Source organism: Belonocnema kinseyi, chromosome 8, assembly GCF_010883055.1.
Source record: "Belonocnema kinseyi isolate 2016_QV_RU_SX_M_011 chromosome 8, B_treatae_v1, whole genome shotgun sequence".
NCBI classification, from domain to species: Eukaryota; Metazoa; Arthropoda; class Insecta; order Hymenoptera; family Cynipidae; genus Belonocnema; species Belonocnema kinseyi.
In genome coordinates this window covers 10,044,335-10,051,072 of record NC_046664.1, presented here as the reverse complement: position 1 = coordinate 10,051,072, position 6,738 = coordinate 10,044,335, and positions in this window count along the sequence as shown.

Genomic DNA, 6,738 nt, shown 5'->3' with positions numbered 1-6,738 from the left:
TTTTCATTTTGTTATCACGATATCCTTCGAAAAAATTGACATATTAGAAAAGCTTTTTTTATACACTATAAGTGTTTTAAAATAAAGTTCAAGTGCGTTAGCTAGCCACTTTGGATAAAAATTCAAAAAGTTGGAGCATTATCAAAATTATTGTGGCCAATTTTTTACCAGATTCAATAATTCTATGTAGGTTTGCTAGTAGACTTCAAAGAGAGGAAGAATTTATCCTTATGACTTTTGGATAAAAGAAAAAATTACCCAAGTTATGTCATTTACAAAATTTCAAAAAAAAAAAAAAATTAATATTTTAAGCCAAACAACGAACGATATGGAAAAACACGAAAAAATCCCATTTTTCGGTGAAACTGTGCAAGATACGAGAAAAGATGAATCATCAAAAATTGTGCATTAAAAATAGATCTACAAATTTCCAATTATTTACTATACTATTTGATAGGACACGTAATTTTTGTTTTATTCGTAGAAAACAACATAAAATATAGAAAAAATTAAATTTGTATACAAACGAAACAAGCTAGGAAAATATAAAAGAAAAAAATGTGTTCACCTAAAAAAAGAGCTTTAATTTTTAATAATTTATTTCTTGATAAAATGCGTAATTATGTTTTAAATCGTCAAAAATAACATTATGAATAAAAAAATCAAATCCTTTGAAAAACGATGCAAGTTGCGAAAACCGATGAATTAATAAAAAAAGTGCATTAAAAGAATATGTACCAATTTTAAATGAGCTTTTGTTGTCAGAATACAACTAAAATGAAAAAACTAACGTTTCGGAAAAACGTCACAAGCTACATGAATATTTTTACTAATAAAATTGGACTTGCATGTTAGTGGCGGTAGAGAGAAAGTGTGCAGTGACAGGCGGTGAGAAGTTTTTACAAAGTTTGTGTGGAATGTGTGAGTGGAGTGTGAGGGAGGAAGTCCAGGGGGTGATTACGGTTGTGAGGGGTACATTGGGAAGAAAGAAATTACTTTACATTGTAGTTGGGGGGGGGGGATTTGGCTAAATAGAGAAAGTGAGGTTAGGTTTGCAAGGGAGCGGGGTAGTTTTGTGTTTAGGTTTTTGGGCCTTCATGGCGGGCAAGGGAGGTTCTTGTAGTGATGGGGGATATTAGAGGTGAGAAAAGGGTGGCTAAAGGGGATGTGAGAGGTGAAATAGGGCAAAGAAACTGAAATTTTAGGGCGGTAAGCGGCAGCAGCCTTAAGTGACACCTGTGGGCGGCAGTGATACTTTTGTGTATGGATAGGTTACAGTTACCGATGGACGAGCGGGAGTTGGGCAGCGAGAGTACTGGCAGTGCTGGTAGTGAAGTAGACGGGGAGGAAATTTCCAGAGACACACGACAACCAGGTATGCGTGGCCCGGTGTCAAGTTGCGCGACAGGGAGGGGGAAGAATCGGAGCGGAAGAAGCGATCAGGCAAGGGAGAGAGCGTCCAGTGCAAGTGAGTGGGAGGATCTCTTGAAGAGGAAAAGGGAAAGCAAAGAGAGTCCGGAGAAAAACGCGCTAGAGTCCCTTTAAAAAAAGCGTACGAACACGTAGGTCACCCCCCCCCCCCCTAAAAAATGGAGGGGCAGACGGAGAAGGAGACTATCGAGGTGCTGATAGGCGAGATCAGAGGGTTAAGGGAGGACGTAAGGGGGCTATGAAGCAGATGGAGAGTATGAGGGAAGACCTGAGGGTAAGAGATGAGAGATAGAAAAAGGAAGTAAAAGAGCTGAGGGGAAAAGTAGAAGGATTGCAGAGGGAGTTGGTGTTGGTAAGGAAGGAAAAAGAGGATAAAATAAAGGAGATGAAAAAAGATATTAGGATGTGGAAGGAAAGGGCGGAAAAAAGGCTGGAGAAGGCGGAGGGCATGTCGGGAATGGAAGCAGTGAACAGTGGGGAGGGTAAGAAGCAAGGTATTTGGGAGAAAGTGGAGATCATGATAGAAGAGAAAGTGGGAGAGCGTAGGAATGAAAAGGAGGAGAGAGTGGATAGGGAAAGGATAAGGGCAATGGAATTGAGAATCGAGAGAAAAGAGAAGGCAGATAGGAGAAATAATATAGTGATAAGAGGATTGAAGCTCAAGAGAGGGGAAGAAAGGGACGGGGTGGAAGCGCTGCTACAGAGCATAGGGTGGGTTGAAGGCAAGGTAGGGAAAGTTAGAATAGAGGGGAGAAAGGAGAATAAAGTGGCGGTGGTGGAATTGGAGAGCTGAGAAGAAAAATTGGGGGTAATGCGTAACAAAAATAGGATGAAGGACAATAAGGTTTTTATCGATCAAGATTTGACGAGGAAGGAAAGGGAGGTTCAGAGAATGCTAAATGACAGGGCTAGGAAGGAGAGGAGCGAAGGCAGAGCAGTGAAGGTAGGTTGTCGGAAAATAAAAATAGACAAGAAATGTGGGTATGGGACGAAGAGAAGGAGGTGTTAAAGGAAGTGCAGGGGAATTTTTTCGGGGGAAGTAGGGGGGTGGTAGTAAAGCAGGGTGAAGAAATGTTAAAGGTGTTGTACCGGAACGTAGCAGGGGTAAAGAAGAAAGATGAGGATGATGGTGATGTATAAGTTTGTGACTGTGTACAATAAGGATGGAATGAAAAGGATCAAAGAAAGGGTAAAAAACTTACTAGGAGAGAGAGAGAGATGAGGGTATAGTGGTAATGGGGAGAGACTTTAATGCGAGAATTGGCCGGGAAGGCGGCTTGTATCAGGAAGGGGAGAGCTTTTAAAGAAAATTGAAGGATAAGCTAATAAATAAAGAGGGGGAGATTCTAAGAGGTGGGATGAAGGATAGAGGGTGGGCGGTGGCAAATAATATGGTAAAAGGGGACGAAGTAGAAGAATACACGTTTCTGAGTAAGAGGGGTGTATCGATAATAGACTATGAGATTATGAATATTCAAGGGTGGGAGGAGATAGAGAAATTCGCAGTGGAAGAGAGGGTGGAATCAGACCATCAGATATTACATTTGTGAATACAGTGGGAGGCTGGCGAAAGCCAGAATGGGGGTGAAGAGTCGTTAGGCGAGAGGGTGACATGGACGAGAGAGGCGATAGAGAAGTATTAGGAGCAATTGGGCAACGTAAGCTTTGAGGGGGAATCTGTGGACGAGATATGGGAGGATCTACAAGACAAAGTAAAAGGTTGAGTGCAAAAGAATGTATTTAGGAAAAAGAAGAAAGGAATTGTAAAGCCGTGGTGGGATAGGGAATGTAAAATGATGAAGGATCATGATGGAGAAAATTTTTTAAGGATTCATTTCAGGGGTCAGATACTAGAAAGAAAGATGAGGGGATTAGAAGAAACAGAGAGTTAGATTAAGAGGAGCTGAACGACGAGGAGATAGAGAATTAGATAAGGAAGTTGAAAAAATCGATGGCAGCAGGGAGTGACGGGGTAGAGAACGAAGCGTGGATGTTTGGCACACAAGAGGTAAGGCAGAGGCTGAAGGTGGTAGTGAAAAAAGTATGGAGGGGGAGGGATTTTCAACAGGGTGGAGAGAGGGGTTAATTTTACCACTGTATAAGAAAGGGGATAGGGAGAGGCAGGAAAATTATAGAGGCTCATGAATACTGCGTACAAAATATACGCGATAGTGTTAGCAGATAGGCTGCGATAGGATGTTGAGGGGAAAGAAATATTGGCGGAGACACAGGCGGGCTTTAGAGAGAGAAGGAGCACTATTGACAATATTTACGTCTTGCAACGCGTGGTGGATAGAGAATTAAGCAAAATGGGTACCAATGTGTACGCGTTTTTTGTAGCTCTAAAGAGAGCGTTCCCCTCAGCGGATAGGGGGAGGGTGTGGGAGGCAATGGAGGAGAGGGGAGTGAAGAGGGGCTTGATCGAGAGGGTAAGGCAGGTATATGAGGAGATGAAAGATAGGGTGAGAGGAGGGGAGGAAATCTCTGAGGGATTCTAGATGGGTAGGGGGTTGAGGCAAGGTACGAGGAGTTAGGGTAGGAGGAGTCGGGATATGGTCACTCGCATATGCAGATGACACAGTGCTGTTGGCAAAGACCGAAGAGGCTTTAAAGGAGATGATGAAGAGGTTGAGACGTTACTTGGGCAAGAATAGGTTAGAGTTAACTGCGGACAAGTCGAAGGTTATGGTGTTTAGGAAAGAAAGTGTGGGGTTGGAAGGGAAGTGAGGCGGTAAATAGGGTACAGGAGAGGTATGGAAAGTGTGTAATGGGGTTGGCAAGGAATACGCCGAACTATATTGTCAGGAGGGAGACAGCAAGAACGAGCTTAGGGATTATAACAGGAAGTCGAGCGTGTAAATATGAGGAGAAATTTTTGGATGAAAGTAAATTGGTTAGGGAGTGTTGGTGAGAGAAGGAGAACAGGCGTAGTGGTGCAAAGATGGAGGTGGAAAGGGAAGGGTATTTTAGAACGAATGGATTGCAGATGGATGAAGTTAGCGGAATGCACGAGGAAGGAAGGTATATGAGGCGGTTCAAAAGAATAGCATGTAAAAAGAGAGGGCGGAAGGAAAGGGCGGAAGGAGAGGAGAGAATAAGAGAGACAAGGTATAACGGAAACTATCTGTGGATTATGCCAAGGGAGAGAGCGAAATATTTGTGTAAGAAAGGAGAGCAAGGAAGTCAGGGACTTATAGCGAGAATGAGGTGCGGGTGCATGGAGACGTATAATAGGTTCTGGCTTTCTAGAGAGAAGAGAATGTGTGAATTGTGTGGGAAGGGGATGCAAAATTGGAGCATTGGTTGGAAAAATGTGAAGAGGTGGAAAGGAGGGGGATAAGCATGGAGGTATTGTTGCATGAAAGGGGTGACAAAAGGGCAGTAGCATAGGAGAAGGATGTGTTGGGTAAGATAGAGAAGAAGAGAAGGAAGGAGGAAGAGGAATGGAGAAGGAAAGATTGTAAATAGGAGAGGAAGTAGATGTAAGTGAAATGTAAATATTGTAAATAGTAGTTAAGTATTAGGTGTTAGGTGTTAGAGGCGAGGCGAGGCGCAGCGAGGACAGTTAGGCTATAGGAGCGAGCGGATTAGTTATAAGGTGTGGATGGTACTTTGTAAGACGTAGCTGTAAGAAAATTCTGTAAAAAAATCGAAGTGTAAGCAAGTCAATTTTTTAAGGCCAGCAGGCCGAAAAATGAACGTTTATCTACTCTACTAATAAAATTGTACGCCTAATTTGTTATATCTACAAATTTTCTTATATCACTTCACGCTGGAATGCCTATTTTTGGTTTTAATCAGGACTTTTTTTCAATATTTGAAAATTCTGTATCCGGATATTAGTAATAAGCAAAAAGACGAAAAGTTTATCCCAATGACTTATTTCGATGAAAATCAAAGCACTAAAGTTACAGCATTTACAAAATTCAAAATAACAAACGGAAACGTCAGTTTCTCCAAAAAAACACATGATTTGAAAAAAGTCACGAAGAGAAAAATGTTGCTTTTTAAACACCAAATTTTTAAGGTTGCAAGATTGCCTTCTTTTAAATTTTTGAAGTATCTCGCGTCTTTTGGCTCTAAATTTGAATTGTCGATTTTCTGAATAATACTTTCAATATATAACGAAAATGACGAAATCTATTGAAAATTGGTTAAACAAAAATTCGTAATTTGAATGATGCGGTGTAAAAGTTCGAAAAATTATGATACTTTCTCAGACATAAATGAGAATGTAAATAAATTATAACAAATTTGTTAAACCATTTTTGTCTATCAACCTTTTCGTACCTTTGCCTTTTTTCCAGAACTTATTTTTCCTGTGATTTTTATTATTAAAACCAAAACTACACGTTCTGTCAAAAAGTGATTTATAAAAAATTAGCAGGTGTGTTTTAGGTGCACAATTTTCATTTACTACTTTTTGTTTGTAGCTTTTGTCGTTCTTTACAAGAATCATATTCTTTTCATTTTCAATTTTATTTTACGCGAATAAATCAAAAACTTCACATCATAATCAAGTAGTGATTATTAAAAAAAATTTAGATTCTTTTGGAATTGCAATTTTTGATGTTCATTTCTTTCGTATCTGGCATAGTTTGATCACAAAATTTTCGTCTCTTATTTTTTTCATATTCTGCGTGGTTTTTCTTAAAATTTTGATTTCCGATTGATTTTTTACATTTTTTAAGTGCTAAGACTATGATCATTCTTTCCTTTGTTTTTCTTTTGAAAAAAGTCATTAGGATAAATTGTTTACCTTTCTGAGTTCAAAAAATACCCTTCCATTAAATTTGAAAATCTTAAACGAAACGCCCCAAAACTTTTTTAAATGCTCTAATTTTTTTTAAAATTTTAAATGGCTTGTTAACGAAATAATCTTTCTAGATCTTAAAAAAAGTGTGCCAAAGGTCAATTTGATCCAGTTATTTTTGCGAGAGTAATCGTTTTTATGGACGGACGGACGGATTCTAATACTTTCTCAATCATGAATGATGAGAACGTAAAAAAGAGCTACAATTTGTTATTAATCCTTTTTTATAACAACATAACATTCGAAATTAATGGAATCAAATTTTTTGAAGAAGGATACGAGCTATGAAAACAATAAATGGAAAAAAATGCTCATCCAAATTGGACCCTAAAAGGGGGAGGCTCGGTAAGGCCGGTTTTTGGCCTAATTTATTTTTGGACCAAAAAATCTGAAAAAAATCATGGTAGTATATTATAAGTATCCCGAGTCGATTGCACGCTAAACGGACTACCCTCCACCCCCCAGCCACCCCTACAAATATAGGAAACACCACT